The following is a 20,290-nucleotide window of genomic DNA, read 5'->3' as shown; positions in this document are numbered from 1 at the left end:
AGAGCAGCATGAGGAGCATCTGCGAGAGCTGTTAGGAGTTCTGAGACGAGAACGGTTGTACGCCAAGTTCTCGAAGTGTGAGTTTTGGTTACGAGAGGTCCATTTCCTCGGACATCTTGTTAACCAGGAGGGGATTTTGGTCGATCCGGCCAAAATCAAGGCGGTTATGCAGTGGGAGATTCTGAAATCTCCCTCAGATATTAGGAGTTTTCTGGGATAGGCAGGTTACTACCGGAGGTTCATACAGGATTTCTCCAAGATTGCAGTACCCCTCACTCGTCTGATAAGGAAGGGGGTGGATTTCCGGTGGGTCCCGGAGCAGCAGAGGGCGTTTGATACCCTCCGTCAGCGTTTGTGTGAGGCACCAGTCTTGACACTCCCGGAGGGAGTTGAGGATTTTTTGGTGTTCTGTGATGCATCCATCATAGGTTTGGGGGCGGTCCTCATGCAGAGAGGACGAGTGATAGCCTACGCATCGCAGAAGCTAAAGCCGCATGAGACAAGATACCCTACACATGACTTGGAGCTGGGGGCGGTGGTGTTCGCCCTCAAGATATGGAGGCATTACCTCTATGGGGTCCGCTGTACTATTTACACGGATCACAAGAGCTTGAGACATATCATGGATCAGTCGAACCTGAACATGAGGCAGCACAGGTGGCTGGATGTAGTCAAGGACTATGATTGCGAGATCGTTTACCATCCTGGTAAAGCGAATGTGGTTGCGGATGCCTTGAGCCGCAAGTCAGCTGGGTCTTCCACCCCCGCGGTATGTATGAGGATAGCGGTGGATTCTCCGCTTGTGATTTTGATCAGAGATGCCCAGGTAGAAGGCATGCGACCGGAGAATTGGAAGCTGGAGAGGATCAAGGGTGAGAATACCCAGTTCGTGTAGGATAGTCGGGAACTATTGACCCGATGTGGTCGGGTTTGGGTTCCGATGTCTGGTGGGGTTAGGCAGACGGTTATGGAGGAGGCTCATAAGTCTCATTTCTCTATTCACTCGAGGGCCAGCAAGATGTATCGAGATTTGAGTTTGAGCTATTGGTGGCCGTACATGAAGCGAGAGATCGTTTGGTACGTCGAGAGGTGCTTGACCTGTAGGATGGTCAAGGTCGAGCATCAGAGGCCACATGGAAAGTTACAGCCTCTAGAGATTCCCATGTGGAAATGGGAATAGATCACGACGGATTTTATTACCAAGTTGCCGAGGACGGCAAAGGGGTTTGATGCTATATGGGTCATCGTGGATCGATTCACCAAGAGTGCCCATTTCTTGGACATACGGGAGAGCTCATCGGCCGAGAAATTGGCCGAAGTGTATGTGCGTGAGATCGTCTCTCGCCATGGGGTTCCCATTTCCATTGTCTCTGATCGGGATGTCAGGTTTACCTCTCGCTTCTGGCAAAAGTTTCACGAAGAGCTGGGCACGCGGTTGCACTTCAGCACAGCATTCCACCCGCAGACAGACGGCCAGAGCGAGTGGACTATTCATACCCTCGAGGACATGTTGAGGGCATGTGTCATTGATTTCGGTGGGAGTTAGGATTCTCACCTACCACTTGCGGAGTTTGCCTACAACAATAGCTATCATTCTAACCTTGGCGCCCCGCCATTCGAGTTGTTGTATGGGCGGAGGTGTCGCACCCCGGTTTGTTGGGGTGAGGTTGGTCACAGGGTGATGGGTCGGACGGAGGTGGTCTTGCAGACTACCGAGAAGATTCAGCAGATCAGGCAGCGACTGCAGACCGCTCAAAGTCGGCAGAAGAGTTACGCCGACCGGCACCACTCCGAGTTAGAGTTTCAGGTCGGTGACATGCTACTCCTGAAGGTCTCTCCTGGAAGGGTGTGATCCGCTTCAGGAAGAGGGGAAAATTAGGTCCCCGTTATATTGGGCCATTCAGGATCATTGCTAGGGTTGGCAAGGTAGCTTACAGGCTAGAGCTGCCGGAGGAGCTTAGTCAGATACACAACACATTCCACGTTTCGCAGCTGCGAAGGTGCATTATGGATCAAGAGGAGGTGGTGCCACTGGATGATATCCAGGTTGATGAACGCCTGAATTGCGTAGAGAGGCCTGTGGCCATACTGGAGAAGAAGATGAAGATTCTGGGCAATAAGGAGATACCTTTGGTGAAGGTACAGTGGGAGCATCGGAGGGGGTCCGAGTGGACATGGGAGCCGGAGGCTGAAATGCGGGAGCATTACCCGGAGTTATTTGCTGCAGCAGACTTTGAGGACGAAGTCTAGTTCAAGTGGGGGAGAATTGTAATGCCCCGTCTTCAGGTATTGATTTAATGTGTGGGTTTCTTGATTTCAAGGGCTACTCGACGAGTTGATTGCCCTACTCGTCGAGTAGCAGCGAGTTGGTCTACGTATTTTAATGACCTACTCGCTGAGTCCAGGAAGGGACTCGACGAGTAGGAGCTAGCAGATGAAACCCTAAATCTCGGGGTTTTGCACCCTTTTTAAAGAATCATTGGCCTCCCCTAGCCTCCCCTTTACTGCTTCTTGCCCTTCTCAAACCCTAATCGAGTGTGTGTGTTCCATTTGTGTATTTTGAGCTTGGAAGAGGATTTTATGGAGAAAGGAGCTTGGAGAGCAAGTATTCAAAAGCAAGGAGCTTGTGGGATCTGAAATCTACCTTTTGTGGGCATCTTTTGGAAGGTATAATCGTTACCCTGACCTCATTGCATTCTAGATCCCCTCTTTGGACAAATCCTAGGGTTTTCATGGTATGATTGGAAGCTTTTCTTGTGTGCAAGTTAAGATCTGAAGTTGTAACTTCAGAACTAAGCTCCCTTGGGCTTCTTAGTCCATAAAGTTTCCAGCTTGTGCAAGGATGAGGCTCTCCCAAGGTGTAAAGCTCCATTGGAAGCTTAGATTGGTCATTTAGGGCCTTTAGAGCCTTGCATGTGCGTAAAGTTTGCAACTTTACGTGATAAACGTGCCTTAGAAGCTGGGATCTGTAATCTGGAACCTTTCCATGGCTTAAAAAAGTGTCTGCATGGAAAAAGGTCTGCATGAACTCGACGAGTTGACGAACAACTCGGCGAATTCGTTGAAGATGGTCATGAGCTCGACGAGTTGATGAACAACTCGGCAAGTCCATTAAAGACTGCCTTGAACTCGGCGAGTCGACAAGGGTGTCTCCCAATTCTTGGACACATATGAACTCAACGAGTTAAAGGGGAACTCGGCGAGCCAATCAGGGATTTCTCGACTTCTCGAGTTCAGGAATGACTCGACGAGTCGAGTCAACATGGACTGTTGACTTTAACTGTGGACTTTGACTTGGACCAAGGGTTGACCAGTTGACTTCTGTGCGTATTCTGGTAAATTGAAGATTTATGAAAAAGGGTTTTACGGTAACTATAGGTGGTGGAGTTCGCGTTGGCGATCTGGGAGTTGAGCTTTCTAGTTTCAGATGTCAGTTGCAAGGTGAGTTTTCCTCACTATATCAACAGGGTCTAAGGTACCAAGGCTGGCCCTTATGGATTTGTATTTTGATTATTATGTAATATGTGCATTGTTTCGCATCCTGTTAGTTAGGATGGTGATATGCTTATGCTTAGTGATCGGGTTCGGTCGATATCCTAGTTATAGGATTATGCTATGATATGACCTGGGTAGGTCGGTGTCCTGGTTTAGGATGTTGTTATGCTATTTGATATGTTAGATCGTTTTGTCTGTTATTATGATAGCCTATGAATGTATGTGCACATGTTGTTTGATTTGGGTGTTGGGTTGAGGCGGTCCTACTTTGTGCTGAAGGCCAACATACCCAGGGCGGTCCGGATAGACTACAAAACCCAAGAGGGTATGTTATTCAGACCGAAGACTCGACGAGCAGTCCGGATAGGCTGAAGGCCCCGCGAGGCGGTCCAGACGTGCCGAAGGCTCAGAGAGCGGTCCAGATAGACTGAAGGCCTGTGAGGTGGACCAGTAAGGCTGAAGGCTCATTATGCTTGCTGTTTGAATATATATTTATATGACCTGGTTATGTGGTTGGTATTTTGAGGGATAGCTCACTAAGCTTCAAGCTTACAGTTTCAGTTGTTGTTTCAGGTACCTCTGGTGATCGCGGGAAGGCGAAGGCTTGATCGTACTGCTCCTCTCGTTGTTACGACTTTTATGATTTGATACTGGGATACTCTGATAACTGTATTTTGAAAACAAGCTATGTAATGACCTAATGGATTAAAATCTTTTTAAAAGTTTAAATTCGCTTGCATTTTTGGGTGTCAGAAGTTGGTATCAAAGCCTTGGTTTGAGTGAATTGGAGGAACATGAGTGTGAATCTAGTCTCAAATCAAGGAAAGGTTTTCAAAATAATTTTTAAACGATTTTCAATATAAGCGAAAGAGGATGCAGAATGTACGATCACTCGGAGCCAGCAAGTATCCCCAAAATACCATATAGTTATTTGATTATGTGATATGTTAAAACAGCATGCTAGTATTAGGCTAGGGATCTTCAGGAATTGCATGATAGAATTGCCTGAATACATGATGCCTGCTAGCCTAGGGTTATCTTTATATGGGATTGACATCATTACTGTAGTTGCTCAGTGTATGCATCATGGCTATACGTAACTAAGATCTTATAGCCTGAGAATGTTTGATTTGGCCTTATGTTCTGTTCTTGTTTGATTGGGAGCTTAGGGTAGGATTGGATATTCGAAAGTCTATAGCGTCCAACGTTATGTATGACTAAAATACACTAGTGTTGCAGGGTTGGTGGAAGTTCCATGGATGGGTGGGTTGTGTGAGGCCGGGAGGCCAGTTATGAGATATTTAGCATTTCCTCTAAGAGTGAGAATTGAGCGTTTGCCATGTTGAGTATTCAGTTAGGGCATTGTGGTGATGCTTGAGGCAAATATGGGTAGGTGTGGAAGGTAGTATGGGTTCGTACTACTGAAAGCACAAGACCCATACGCGTGTCAAGTAAGTCACAATCCCTAGGGGTTAGTCGGGAATTGACTCCCAGTTATCTATATGGATTATCTGATATCTTGTGCTATATTTCAGAATGGTGATGACGAGGCGCTTTGTTACTGGATCCGGTTCGGGATCAGGATGAGGGGATGGAGGCCAGGAGGGGCCAACAGTACCTGAGCCGGTGGTACAGATGGGTACTGTAGCACCTGGTTTCCGGTATGTGAATTTTATTTGAGCATTGACCTAATTTAGCCTTAGACTCGGCGAGTCATAGGGTCCGACTCGCCGAGTAGGGACGGGACTCAGGACGCGTTTTAAGTAGGCGACTCGACGAGTCCATATCCTGGACTCGGCGAGTCACCGCTGCGGGATGAAACCCTAAGTTTCAAGGGTTTGCACCCTATTTAAACCCTCATTCCGCCCCAACTCGTCCCCATCCACCCCAGAACTCCCCCTACATCGTTTTCCCCTTGTTTTCTTGAGAGTTTGAGGTGCTCTTAGTGTATTCTTGAAGGTTTTGAAGTGTAAGAGGAGTAGATCAAGAAGAGGAGAAGGAGATCAGCCATCCTTGTGTCATTTCAGCATTTCCCTTGAGGTATAACCCGTTTTCCCCTTGATTCCATGCTTAAAACTTCATTTGGGTCCTTCTTGGTCAATTCCCCAAGTTTGCATGTTCTTTATATGTTGTAATAAGGCGTTTGGCCTTTGGATCTATGTAAGATTGAGCTCCAGGAGCTCAGATCTGCTAGCTTTTTGGCCTCATAAGACTTGTTAGCCCTAGATCTACCATTTTGAGACATTTTGAGCCTTATAATCCTTATTGGTGGATATCCACACGTAAAGTTGGAAACTTTACGTGTGATTCGTGTCCCAGAAGTCCAGATCTATGAATGGCATAGTCTGGAACCGAGCAAATCGGTATGTTTAAGGAGTGCATGGCGACGACTCGGCGAGTCGCATAGGTGACTCGGCGAGTCTGGTCGCGAGTCACAGAATTGGTCCCTTCTTCATGTGTCGAGTTGAGCCTTGAGTCACAGGGGGTGACTCGGTGAGTTGGGAGCTGAACTCACCCATGTTAGGACTCGGCGAGTCAATGCCCTGACTCGGCGAGTCCAAGGCAATCTTCATAGCTCAAGAACAGACTCGGCGAGTTGTTCATACAACTCGGCGAGTCTTAGCATAAAGTGTTCATCGGATGAAGATGAACTCGACGAGTTGTTCATACAACTCGGCGAGTAGGATGAAGGACTTGAATATTGGTTAAGAAGGTGAACCCGTCAAGTCGTCGCCTAACTCGACGGGTAGAATCGGGATTCAGGGCAGTCGTTTGGGCAGGGACTCGGCGAGTTGGAAAGCCAACTCGGCGAGTCGGGTCAACTGAAAGTTGACTCTGACTTTGACTTAGAGCATGGTCATGGGTAAAATGGTCATTTTACCCAAAGGTCAGTGAGCAGTGTTTGATTGGGTATATTGTGGAAATTGCAGCCGGAGGACTCCCGGAGCAGCAGTCAGTTAGTTCCCGATCAGTTCAGCAGCTACGTTGAGGTGAGTTACCTTCCAGTAGAGGTGGGTCTAAGGCCACAATGCCGACCCACCAGTAGGAGTTGTATGATAGATGACTGTCTTTGTGATATCATCTAAGTTCGCTAGTATATGATATGTTATATGCTAGCATGATACGTTGTTTGTGATAGTAGTCGGGTACGGTCACTAGGACCGAAGGGTAGTCAGACACCCCAGATGCGTCTGACAGTATATGATTATATGTTTGCATGCGGGCTTGTTATGTTATACATGATAGAGGTAGTATGAGGGGACCAGTCCCTGTGGTCGGTTGTTAGGACCGACGGGTAGTCAGCACCCCAGAATGGCTTGACATGGGTAGTCAGCACCCCAGAATGGCCTGACACGGGTTGGTCGGCACCCCAGAATGGCCGTACCGGGTAGTCAGGCACCCCAGAATAGCCTGACAGTATATATGTCATGTGTTTGTATGGTATGCGGTACGTTGGGGGAACTCACTAAGCTTTGTGCTTACGTTTACAGTTTTGTTTTCAGGTACCTCTGCATTGAAGGGGAAGGAGCCGGCGCGGTAGTGGCACGTCATACACACACTCTTCGGTTTCCGCATTTATGAGATTTACTGGGACTGTACTCTGATATTTTGATGGGATGTATGGTGTGGCTTTTTAGAACATGGTTGCAATGTGTTATGGTGTGAACAAACAACGTTTCTTTTTATTTAGACAATGTTTCTACTTATTAATGTTCTCTAAAGTAATATTTTAAAAATGAAATTTTCGGACGTAAAAATTGGGTCGTTACAAGTTGGTATCAGAGCCCTGGTTTGAGGGATTCGGACACGCCTTCGGGAGTGTTTGGACTCAAACCAAGGGATTGAAAGAGTTTTCCAAAAGAAATTATTCTTTAAAACCCGGAAAAGAGTCACGAGAAAGAGTAAAGTGTGTGACGTGCGCGACCGGCCGAGCTCAAGTAAGTATTCCCCATAGTACCCATACAAGTTTATGTTATGTTTATCAGCTTTATGAATATTGCATGCTAGAATAGGCTAAGGATCTAGGAGTGATGCCTTATGTGCCTGTTTATTTGTTCCCGCTTATTGAATATTGCATGCTAGAATTGAGTAGACAGCAGTAGGGTAGCCTGTTTAGGTTATGCCTAATAGTAATAGCTTAGCATCCTATGTTAAGTGTCGTTTCTTGTTCTAAAAACAGTTTTGGCTTGAGTCTGTTTTTCCTTATCCGAATGCTGCTTGCTTCGTGCTTGGTGGGATTCTGAGTAATGGGAGTGAGCCACTAGGTAAACACGTCACACCACATGTAATCGGGGTTGAATGATCCCAGAGTATTGGAACTGGCCCTATTGCGCAGCTCTTGTTTGAGTCCAACCGTTGTAGGGACGGGTCTTTTACTTGAAGGATGATCTAACCCTCATCACAGGTGGTGGTGTTAGGGTGGTGGCTAACTGGCATTATGAGGAGACCTACAGCAGCTGAGGACCAGTTGTGTTGAACTTGAGTTCTCCCTAGGGCAAGCCTAGGGTGAGAATAGCGGAGGGTAGCAGTAGTAGAGGGGAGTTGGTGGAGTCGAGGAATTCCTCGGAAAAGGTACGGATAGATGTGGAAGGTAGTATGGGCCCGTACTACTGAAAGCAGAGGATCCGTACCCGAGCCGAGGAAGGCCAAGACGAGACCAAGGAACCTATAAGTAGTTGAGATCCCTCAGAAAGTAGCAGTACCACTAATGATTATTATTGATGTTTTGCAGAATGGTGGTACTTCGACCGAGATCGACAGATGGCGGGTCAGGAGAGGGGTCAGGTTCGGGATCTGGCACCGAGCCGATTGAGGAGAGGCTACGTGAGTTCATCACGTCGGAGATCACTAGGGGCATCCTTGAGTCGACCCCCATCATCTTTGGGTCGATCAAGGAAGGGATCGTGGAGATGATGGAGGATCGCCTACGGGCATTCAGGAGCGACTTGGCCTCTAGCCAATCAGGATCTCGCACACTGTCCTTCAAGGACTTCAGGAGCAGTGGTGCGCCGGATTTCCATGGGGTGAAGGACCCCATTGTCGCCAGGCGGTGGATTGCGGATATCGAGTCCGCCCAGTTGATCAGTTTCTGCCCCGAGGGGTCGAAGGTGAGGTACGCGGCAGGGTGTTTACGGGACCGGGCCCGAGATTGGTGGGAGTCAGTGGGTGACTCGATGGGAGCCTCGGCTGTCGAGGCAATGACCTGGTCGGACTTCGTGACTAGGTTCAGGGCAGAGTTTGCGCCAGCGGTCGAGCTTCAGCAGCTGGCCAGGGAGTTCTTAGACATGAGGCAGACGACAGAGACCGTGGCGGAGATCACCGCCAAGTTTCGGGAGAGGGCTTTATTGGTGCCCCAGTATGCAGGTGACGAGGACATGAGGAGGACTCGTTACCACGACATGCTACGAGCTGACATTCGGGAGCATGTTAGCTTTTCGGCTTGCCCTACCCTGGACTCCATGATTGCCAGGGCTAGGGAGAGAGAGATAGATTTGGAGCACATCCGGAAACGGAAACTTGAGGATGGTCAGTCATCGGGGGCTTCGGGGAAGAAGCCCAAGGGATCAGATGGGAGGCCGAAAGGCCAGTCGGGACCGAGCCGCTGCAGGAGGTGCGGCAGGCCGCACGAGGGGGCGTGCAGGATGGGTTCGTCAGGCTGCTACAAGTGCGGCAAGGTTGGGCATATCAGCAGGGATTGCACTGCTCCTGCGACCGTTATTCAGACATCGGAGTTGCTGTGTTTCCACTGCAACCAGAGGGGCCACAAGAAGGCCAATTGCCCCATGTTGACAGCTTCAGCGCCAGTGAAGGCGCCAGCTCCAGCGACCCTGCGGATCACGGATGGCCGTCAGGGCAAGGCAGAGGCTCCAGTGGTGAGGAGTCGGGCATTTCAGTTGACTGCCGAGGAGGCACGCGCCGCGCCCGATGTGGTGACGGGTATGATTCCTTCCTTCTATCTTTTATTTTACGTTGTTATGATATTGATATGTGCTCTGTGTGTATATATGTGTATTAGGATCGTTCCATGTGAACGGCATCCCGGTTCAGGTATTGTTCGACTCGGGTGCATCCCGATCGTTCGTTTCTCTTGCTCTTAGCAAGAGATTTCATGAGACTTCAGGCGAGTTAGATTGCCCGTTAGAGGTGGAGATTGCCGATGATCGATCGGTGCGAGCATCGAGGGTGTTTCGAGATTGTGCCCTGCGACTGTTTGAGGAGTGTTATCTGGTGGACTTGGTTCCCATTCCATTGCGTGGGAACAAGGTGATTATTGGTATGGATTGGTTGAGCCCTAATGGGGCAGTGATAGATTGCGCGCAGCAGCTGGTGCGAGTCAAGACCCCAAGTGGGGGAGAGTTGGTGATCCATGGAGAACGGCCGCAGTGTGGACCCACTGTATGTTCAGCAGCGAGGGCTAGGCGCTACCTTCAGCAAGGATGCGCGGGTTATGTCGCGTACGTGATGGACACCCGGGAGGCGGGTAAGGCGACCGTAAGCGAGGTCCCGGTGGTTCGAGATTTTGCTGATGTTTTTCCGGAGGAACTACCTGGGATACCTCCGGAGCGACAGGTGGAGTTCAGGATTGACCTCGTTCCCGGTGCGGCTCCGATAGCCAAAGCACCGTATCGGTTGGCTCCTTCCGAGATGCAGGAGTTGTCCACGCAGCTGCAGGAGCTGCTGGACAAGGGATTTATTCGGCCGAGCAGTTCGCCCTGGGGAGCCCCGATTCTGTTTGTGAAGAAGAAGGATGGGTCGCATCGGATGTGTATAGATTATCGGGAACTGAACAAGGTAACGGTGAAGAACCGTTACCCGCTTCCGAGGATTGATGACCTCTTTGACCAGCTTCAGGGCGCATCTTGGTTTTCCAAGATTGATTTGCGTTCGGGTTATCATCAGATGAGGGTCAGGGAGGAGGATATGCAGAAGACCGCGTTTCGGACGCGCTATGGCCATTACGAGTTTGTAGTGATGCCGTTTGGGCTCACCAATGCTCCTGCCGCGTTCATGGACCTCATGAACCGTGTATGCAGACCGATGCTGGATCGGTCTGTGATAGTCTTTATCGACGATATCTTGGTTTATTCCAAGACCCAGGAGGATCATGAGGAGCATTTGAGAGAGGTGTTAGAGACCCTGGGGAGGGAGAGCTTGTATGCCAAGTTCTCCAAGTGTGAGTTTTGGTTGCGCGAGGTGCAATTTCTGGGGCACCTCGTCAACCAGAACGGGATTCTGGTCGATCCGGCCAAGGTCGAGGCCGTGATGAGATGGGAGGTTCCGAAGTCCCCATCTGAGATTCGGAGCTTCCTAGGATTGGCAGGCTACTATCGGAGATTTATCCAGGATTTCTCCAAGATAGCCGTGCCCCTGACGCGGCTGACGAAGAAAGCCGTGGTCTTTCGGTGGGGACCCGAGCAGCAGGCTGCATTTGAGACGCTGAGACAGAGATTGTGTGAGGCGCCGATCTTAGCCCTGCCAGAGGGCGTAGAGGATTTCGTGGTTTATTGCGATGCGTCCATTTCTGGGTTGGGCGCGGTGTTGATGCAAAGGGGGCATGTCATTGCTTACGCTTCGAGGCAGCTCAAGCCTCACGAGGCGAACTACCCGACGCACGATTTGGAGTTGGGGGCGGTGGTATTTGCCCTCAAGATTTGGCGACATTACCTCTATGGGGTTCGGTGTACCATCTACACGGACCACAAGAGCTTGAGGTACCTCATGGACCAGCCGAATCTGAACATGAGGCAGCGTCGGTGGTTGGATGTGGTGAAGGACTATGATTGCGAGATCCTTTACCACCCGGGAAAGGCCAATGTGGTGGCCGATGCGCTTAGCCGCAAGGCGGCGCCGATCAGGGACGCCTGTTTGAGGATGACGGTGGTGACTCCCCTGTTGGAGCAGATTCGGGAAGCTCAACAGGAGGCTATCAAGGAGGAGCATCGGAAGAGCGAGCGCGTAGTAGGTCAAGTTTCCTCCTTCGATTATGATAGCCGAGGGTTATTGACACTACACCGTAGGGTGTGGGTGCCGTATCACGGGGGCGTGCGCCAGATTTTGATGGAGGAGGCGCACAAGTCCCGATTCTCCATTCATCCCGGGGCGACGAAGATGTATAGGGATCTTCGTCTAGATTATTGGTGGCCCTGCATGAAGCGGGATGTGGCATGGTACGTCGAGCGGTGCTTGACCTGCAGGAAGGTCAAGGCCGAGCATCAGAGGCCGCATGGCAAGATGCAACCGTTGGACATTCCACTGTGGAAGTGGGAAGATATCACGATGGATTTTATCACAAAGCTTCCCAGGACCGCACGTGGAGTGGATTCGATTTGGGTCATCGTGGATAGATTGACCAAGAGTGCTCACTTTATTCCGATTCCGGAAAGCATATCGGCCGAGAAATTGGCCGACATCTATATCAGGGAGATTGTGGCACGGCATGGGGTGCCAGTATCGGTGATCTCAGACAGGGATGTGCGTTTTACTTCCAGGTTTTGGAAGAGATTCCATGACGAGTTGGGCACTCGTCTGCATTTCAGCACCGCCTTTCACCCGCAGACAGATGGACAGAGTGAGCGGACCATCCAGACTTTGGAGGATATGTTGCGGGCGTGTGTTCTGGATTTCGGTGGTAGCTGGGATACCTATCTTCCTTTGGCTGAGTTCTCCTACAACAACAGCCATCACGCGAGTATCGACCGCCCTCCCTTCGAGATGTTGTACGGGCGGAGGTGTAGGACCCCGATATGCTGGGGTGAGGTTGGCCAGAGAGTTATGGGAAGCACCTAAGTGGTGCTCAAGACGACTGAGAGGATACAGCAGGTCCGGAGCAGGCTTCAGACTGCTCAGAGTCGACAGAAAAGTTATGCCGACAAGCGTCGATCCGATTTAGAGTTCCAGGTCGGGGATATGGTCCTCCTGAAGGTGTCGCCGTGGAAAGGCGTCATCCGATTCAGGAAGCGGGGCAAGTTGGGCCCGCGATTCATCGGACCGTTCAGGGTCTCAGCCCGGGTGGGCAAGGTAGCATATAGGCTGGATCTGCCAGCCGAGCTTAGCCAGATCCACAGCACTTTCCATGTTTCGCAGTTGCGGAAGTGCCTAGTGGACGATACTGCAGTAGTACCTTTGGAGGATATTCAGGTTGATGACAGCCTGAACTACATCGAGCGCCCAGTCGCAATCCTCGACAGGAAGTCGAAGGATTTAAGGAACAAGAGGGTGGAGCTAGTGAAGGTGCAATGGCAGCACCGCAAGGGTTCAGAGTGGACTTGGGAGCCGGTAGACGAGATGATGGAGCACTATCCCGAGCTGTTTCAGGATCAGGCAGCAGACTTCGAGGACGAAGTCTAAAATAAGTGGGGGAGATTTGTAGCACCTGGTTTCCGGTATGTGAATTTTATTTGAGCATTGACCTAATTTAGCCTTAGACTCGGCGAGTCATAGGGTCCGACTCGCCGAGTAGGGACGGGACTCAGGACGCGTTTTAAGTAGGCGACTCGACGAGTCCATATCCTGGACTCGGCGAGTCACCGCTGCGGGATGAAACCCTAAGTTTCAAGGGTTTGCACCCTATTTAAACCCTCATTCCGCCCCAACTCGTCCCCATCCACCCCAGAACTCCCCCTACATCGTTTTCCCCTTGTTTTCTTGAGAGTTTGAGGTGCTCTTAGTGTATTCTTGAAGGTTTTGAAGTGTAAGAGGAGTAGATCAAGAAGAGGAGAAGGAGATCAGCCATCCTTGTGTCATTTCAGCATTTCCCTTGAGGTATAACCCGTTTTCCCCTTGATTCCATGCTTAAAACTTCATTTGGGTCCTTTTTGGTCAATTCCCCAAGTTTGCATGTTCTTTATATGTTGTAATAAGGCGTTTGGCCTTTGGATCTATGTAAGATTGAGCTCCAGGAGCTCAGATCTGCTAGCTTTTTGGCCTCATAAGACTTGTTAGCCCTAGATCTACCATTTTGAGACATTTTGAGCCTTATAATCCTTATTGGTGGATATCCACACGTAAAGTTGGAAACTTTACGTGTGATTCGTGTCCCAGAAGTCCAGATCTATGAATGGCATAGTCTGGAACCGAGCAAATCGGTATGTTTAAGGAGTGCATGGCGACGACTCGGCGAGTCGCATAGGTGACTCGGCGAGTCTGGTCGCGAGTCACAGAATTGGTCCCTTCTTCATGTGTCGAGTTGAGCCTTGAGTCACAGGGGGTGACTCGGTGAGTTGGGAGCTGAACTCACCCATGTTAGGACTCGGCGAGTCAATGCCCTGACTCGGCGAGTCCAAGGCAATCTTCATAGCTCAAGAACAGACTCGGCGAGTTGTTCATACAACTCGGCGAGTCTTAGCATAAAGTGTTCATCGGATGAAGATGAACTCGACGAGTTGTTCATACAACTCGGCGAGTAGGATGAAGGACTTGAATATTGGTTAAGAAGGTGAACCCGTCAAGTCGTCGCCTAACTCGACGGGTAGAATCGGGATTCAGGGCAGTCGTTTGGGCAGGGACTCGGCGAGTTGGAAAGCCAACTCGGCGAGTCGGGTCAACTGAAAGTTGACTCTGACTTTGACTTAGAGCATGGTCATGGGTAAAATGGTCATTTTACCCAAAGGTCAGTGAGCAGTGTTTGATTGGGTATATTGTGGAAATTGCAGCCGGAGGACTCCCGGAGCAGCAGTCAGTTAGTTCCCGATCAGTTCAGCAGCTACGTTGAGGTGAGTTACCTTCCAGTAGAGGTGGGTCTAAGGCCACAATGCCGACCCACCAGTAGGAGTTGTATGATAGATGACTGTCTTTGTGATATCATCTAAGTTCGCTAGTATATGATATGTTATATGCTAGCATGATACGTTGTTTGTGATAGTAGTCGGGTACGGTCACTAGGACCGAAGGGTAGTCAGACACCCCAGATGCGTCTGACAGTATATGATTATATGTTTGCATGCGGGCTTGTTATGTTATACATGATAGAGGTAGTATGAGGGGACCAGTCCCTGTGGTCGGTTGTTAGGACCGACGGGTAGTCAGCACCCTAGAATGGCTTGACATGGGTAGTCAGCACCCCAGAATGGCCTGACACGGGTTGGTCGGCACCCCAGAATGGCCGTACCGGGTAGTCAGGCACCCCAGAATAGCCTGACAGTATATATGTCATGTGTTTGTATGGTATGCGGTACGTTGGGGGAACTCACTAAGCTTTGTGCTTACGTTTACAGTTTTGTTTTCAGGTACCTCTGCATTGAAGGGGAAGGAGCCGGCGCGGTAGTGGCACGTCATACACACACTCTTCGGTTTCCGCATTTATGAGATTTACTGGGACTGTACTCTGATATTTTGATGGGATGTATGGTGTGGCTTTTTAGAACATGGTTGCAATGTGTTATGGTGTGAACAAACAACGTTTCTTTTTATTTAGACAATGTTTCTACTTATTAATGTTCTCTAAAGTAATATTTTAAAAATGAAATTTTCGGACGTAAAAATTGGGTCGTTACAGGTACGGACGAGTTGGATGCCAGGATTCGAGAGATCCTACAGGATGAGGTTGCTGCTGCCTTCCGGGCACAGTTACCAGAGATGTTTGGGTTGATTAAGACCGCCATGGTGGAGTACTTTGATGAGCGTTATGCAGCCCTTGTTGAGATATCCACCGCAACAGTTGCATTAGCGGCAGGGGGAGGAGTCAGTAGGGGTTTCCAGTATCGGGACTTCGATAACACGAAGCCCCCAACATTCGACGCTACGCAGGACCCTATTCGAGCCATGAGGTGGTTATCTGGCGTAGAGGGTTGTTTCTTCACGTGTTCATGTCCTACTGACCAGAAGGTCAGGTGCGCCCTGAACATGCCGAGGCTCGGGGCCAAGGACGGGTGGAGACTGATGACAGGGTCATACACGGATAAGCAGAGAGCTGCGGTTACTTGGGAGCAGTTCCGGGACATGTTCCGCGCCCGTTACATTCCACGGGTCAAGCAGGAACATTTTGCATAGGAATTTTTGAGTCTGAGATAGGATGGAGAGACGGTGACGGAGATCACCCACATGTTCACTGAGAGGGTGATGTTCTGCCCTGAGTTCGCGTCTGATCAGGCCTAGATGGCACGTTATATGAGCATGCTCAAGACTGATATTCGCCAGTTTGTTGCCACACAACATATGATACTCTATTGGAGTTACAGGAGGCCGCTAGGCGGCGTGAGTTGGAGATCGAGTTGCAGTTAAGGGAGCAGCGGTCGGCCCCGGTGCAGTCGCAGCCGGTGCCGAAGCGGTCTAAGACCGCTGATTCTAGGACTGGGGGTCAGCAGGGTCACACTTGTGGAAAGTGCGGCAAGGGTCATATTGGAGCTTGTCGATGTTGTAGCGGGTGCCACAGGTGTGGCAAGGAGGGGCATTTTGCTAGGTACTGCCGTTAGTCTGCCCCTGCCTCGGATATGAGGATATGCTATCAATGTCATCAGGTTGGTCACGTGAAGACCAACTGTCCACAACTGGCGTCCAAGCCGGTGCAGGCTCCAGCGCCAGCTACACTGAGGATTACCGATGGGAGGCAGGGTAGGGCAGAGCCCCCGAAGGCTCAGGGGCACACCTTTCATCTTACTGCCGAGGAGGCCAAGGCAGCTCCGGATGTGGTTGCTGGTATGTTTCTGTCCTTTACCTCATTTACCATATCTACTGTATGCTTATCTGTTGTACCTGTGATTAGGTACGTTTTTAGTGATCTCTTTGCCTGCTTTGGTCTTATTTGAATCTGGGGCGAGTCGGTCCTTCGTATCTCAGTCATTTAGTAGGGAGTTCAGTGCGCCAGTGGGCGAGTTAGAGTGTCCGTTGCGAGTGTCTATCGCCAACGAACACGATGTTTCTACTTTTTCAGTTTATCGAGGGTGTGACTTGGTGATTTTCGGGGTGTCCTTTCTGATAGATTTGATTCCGATCCCCATGGGGGAGGTGTGTGTGATTGTGGGCATGGATTGGCTCAGTCAGTTCGGTGCTATGATTGATTGCGAGGGCCAGCGAGTGGTAGTTCGAACCCCAAGTGGGGGAGAACTGATTGTCTATGGCGAGGGCACCAGAGTAGGATCAAGGTTTTGTTCAGCTGCCAGGGCTCGACAGTACATTCAACACGGGTGTGCGGGTTATCTAGCGTATGTGGTAGATATGCGAGTCGGATATCAGATTTCGGTTTCCGATGTATCGGTGGTCAGGGAGTTTGTAGATGTGTTTCCGGAGGAGTTGCCAAGGCTACCTCCGAAGAGGCAGGTCGAGTTCAGGATCGACCTGGTTCCAGGTGCAGCCCCTATCGCTAATGCGTCGTAACGATTGACACCACCAGAGATGCAGGAGCTGTCGTCGCAGCTTCAGGAACTGCTGGGCAAGCAGTTCATCCGCCTAGCCTCATAATACTGACAAAAAGAATGCCATAAGGTAATTGTTATCATTTTCTAGGATATACTTTACTTTTACTGAACAACGCTGTCTATTCACTATTCATATACAATCACCTATTACCTATCTTTATTAATTGTTATATTTTTCTAAAAAAAGCCTACGTAATTAATTTCTTTTAATAATTTAATTTATTTATATTTCATACTTTATTATTATTTAATTAGTTGTTATAATTAACAGCCTAAGATCGTAAGATGGGTTATATAATATTAACTCATTATATGATATTAGTTCATAAATTTTCTAATTAATTGTTTAACTATATATATATATATATATATATATATATATATATATATATATATATATATATATATATATATATAATGTTTTTTTTTTTAAAATTTTGTTTAGTTGTGTGAATAAAAGATAATAAGGTACCGACTATTATTTTAAAATTTTCTTTGAGTTTTTGGATTAATTTTATGACTATACTTATTTTATGTGGTATTATTGACGACCACAACCCAAATGTTTTAGATCATTTAACTTTGTTATCATGATTAAATTGGATATATGTGACCTTGAATCCTAAATTCATCACAGAGATCAATTTGTTGTATTAAATTGTGAATTAACTGTATTAAAAATTTTAAGTTGATAATATGGTTGTGAATACATTTTTTGTGTATTAAACTGTAATATTATTGTATTAAGCTGTGAATTTTATATATTAAGTTGTGTTTTTTGAGTTTTAAACTTTGAATTAACTATATTAAGGTATGAATATTCTATTTAAACTGTGAATTAACTATATTAAGCTGTGAATTTTATGTATTAAACTGTGCTTTTTGTATTTAAAACTGTGAATTGACCACATTAAGTTATGAATTTTTTGTTTAAGCTATGAATTGATTGTATTAGGTTGTGAATTTTTAATAAATTTTGTATTAAAATATGAATAATTTATGTATGAATGTTTGTACTAATTTTTTTGTGAATATATTTATTTTTTGTGTTGTATAAATATTTAAGAATATATTATTTTTTATAATTATTTTGCATTAAACTCTGAATAAATTATTTAATTGGTTTATTAAATTGTGAATGTAGTATTTTAGCTCATAATTAATGATTTTATAAACATATACTATTTGAAAGGAATGATGATTGCGACGGTGACATATATGGTTGATGGTGACATGCAGTAGTTGGTGGTGGTGCTATAGTTCGAGTTAGTTTGAGTTTGACTTTATTAAATATGTGAATTAGTGTAGAATAGATTATATTATGTTACAGTTTGAATTTTATATATTAAACTAAAAATGAATTGAATTAAGTTAATATTTTATATAATTTTTGTGTTAAAATATGAATGAATGTGTATGTCAAAATAATAAATTGTGTATTAATCAATAAATATGTTTATTAAACTATGAATATGATATTTTAATATGTGAATAAATATGATACATGGTATATAATTTTTTTTTTTTTAAAATCTACAATTTCAAAAAAATGAATTTGTCAAGGCATGATTCTATCTTTGTATATTTAGTTGCAAAAATAAAATTATATGTTATAAAAAATATTACAAAAGAAACTTGAAGTAAATCATTTGTTCTATTAAGTAGTGAATGAGACAATAAAAATGCAATCGAATTTGGTGTTAATCCGGTGGTGATCCGACGGTGGTTCGACAACGGTCTAACAACAAATGACAACTAGTTGTAAACTAGGGTAAACTAGGGAATCAAAAAGTTGCTTAATATAATATTAGATGTTTGATTTTTCAAAAATACCTTTAATGAAAATATATAAAAAAAATAGGTTTTAGAATTTTTAACATACTTTGGTTCTCATATATATATATATATATATATATATATATATATATATATATATATATATATATATATATATATATATATATATATATATATATATATATATATATATATATATATATATATATATATATATATATATATATATATATATATATATATATATATATATATATATATATATATATATATATATATATCCTGTGAGCATGGGAATTGATGGAAAATTTGGCATGCGATTGTCGCACTGTAATGGGGTATCATAATTGAAAAATGATGCATCTCCCCTGCTCTAGTCCCAAGTGATTTTTAAATTAAAAAGTGTCATAGTTTTTTCCAAATTTTATTAGATTGTTGGATATAGACGCCTAACAGGGTGGAGGAAGCTGAGTTGACACTTATCCACACCGATGAAGTTATTGGAACACTACCCTATATTCATATTATGCTGAGAGATGTTGAAGACTCAACATGGCTCAATGCAAAGGAGAATGCTTGGACCAATCATTGTCAGATTTTTAATTTTTCTTTTTTCAATTTTTTTTTTAATTTTCAAATATAGTATGGTTGTATGTTGAGTATTTTCTAATCCTTCGTAATAAATGGAAATAATTTTATCAAATGCCACTTTTTCATTAATTTGGACAAATGTTATTTTCTGGTATTTTTTAATAAATGTTTTTTCCATGTGTATTTTTCTCATTTTTTTTATCTATTCTTAACTAGGTGTGAGACTCATTTATTACATATGTTTATTTAAAAATAAAATAAATATGAAACTTTAACAATTTGAAAATTTTGAATTTTTAAGAAAAATGAGAATTTTTTTGAATTATTAAAATTAATGAGGCTTTAATGTATTGAATACATTACATATATACGCCATTTTTAATAAATACCTTAAATATATATTACCTTACATATTAAATGTGGAATTTTAATTTAATAAAATGAAAAATACAATAAAATAACAAGTGAAAAAAAGAAAAATTAAAAATTTTACAAAATGACATGTGTCCAAATCAATGAGAAGAGAACATGTGACAAAAAAACCTTCATTTATTAGAGTAGATTAATACATCACATTTACACCTCAATTAATAATTGTCTAAATTGAAAATAATTTATAAATTACAATATTACTATTCATATGTTGAACTTAATATGTTTTCTTTTAAATTTAAATTTTAAATCTAAAATTTCAATTTTAAATAAATTTTTGTTTAAACGTTCCTATTTAGTTTTTTGTTATATTCAATCTATATAATATACAGGTCTCACAACTAGTAAATATAAAGCGGTGTGGAAGTGATATAGCTTATGATGTATGTGGCAAACAAAATGATACTAAGGTGTGACCCATATCCAATAGCTTTAGAATCATCAATAGACAATAGTTTATCACTTTATCTTTTTGTTTGTTACAAATACATTGTTTGTTGATGTTTATAATTTACATATGCAAATTTTACATCAGTAAATTATAAAAAGAAAAGAACGCAAAATTCACAATTATTTTTATATTTCACCAAAAACTGTGCAACTCTTAGATACTAAAAAGAAAA

The sequence above is a fragment of the Lactuca sativa genome, chromosome 8 (genome assembly GCF_002870075.4).
Source record: "Lactuca sativa cultivar Salinas chromosome 8, Lsat_Salinas_v11, whole genome shotgun sequence".
Lineage (NCBI taxonomy): Eukaryota > Viridiplantae > Streptophyta > Magnoliopsida > Asterales > Asteraceae > Lactuca > Lactuca sativa.
The sequence above is the reverse complement of the archived record's forward strand: the minus strand, read 5'-3'. Positions refer to the sequence as shown.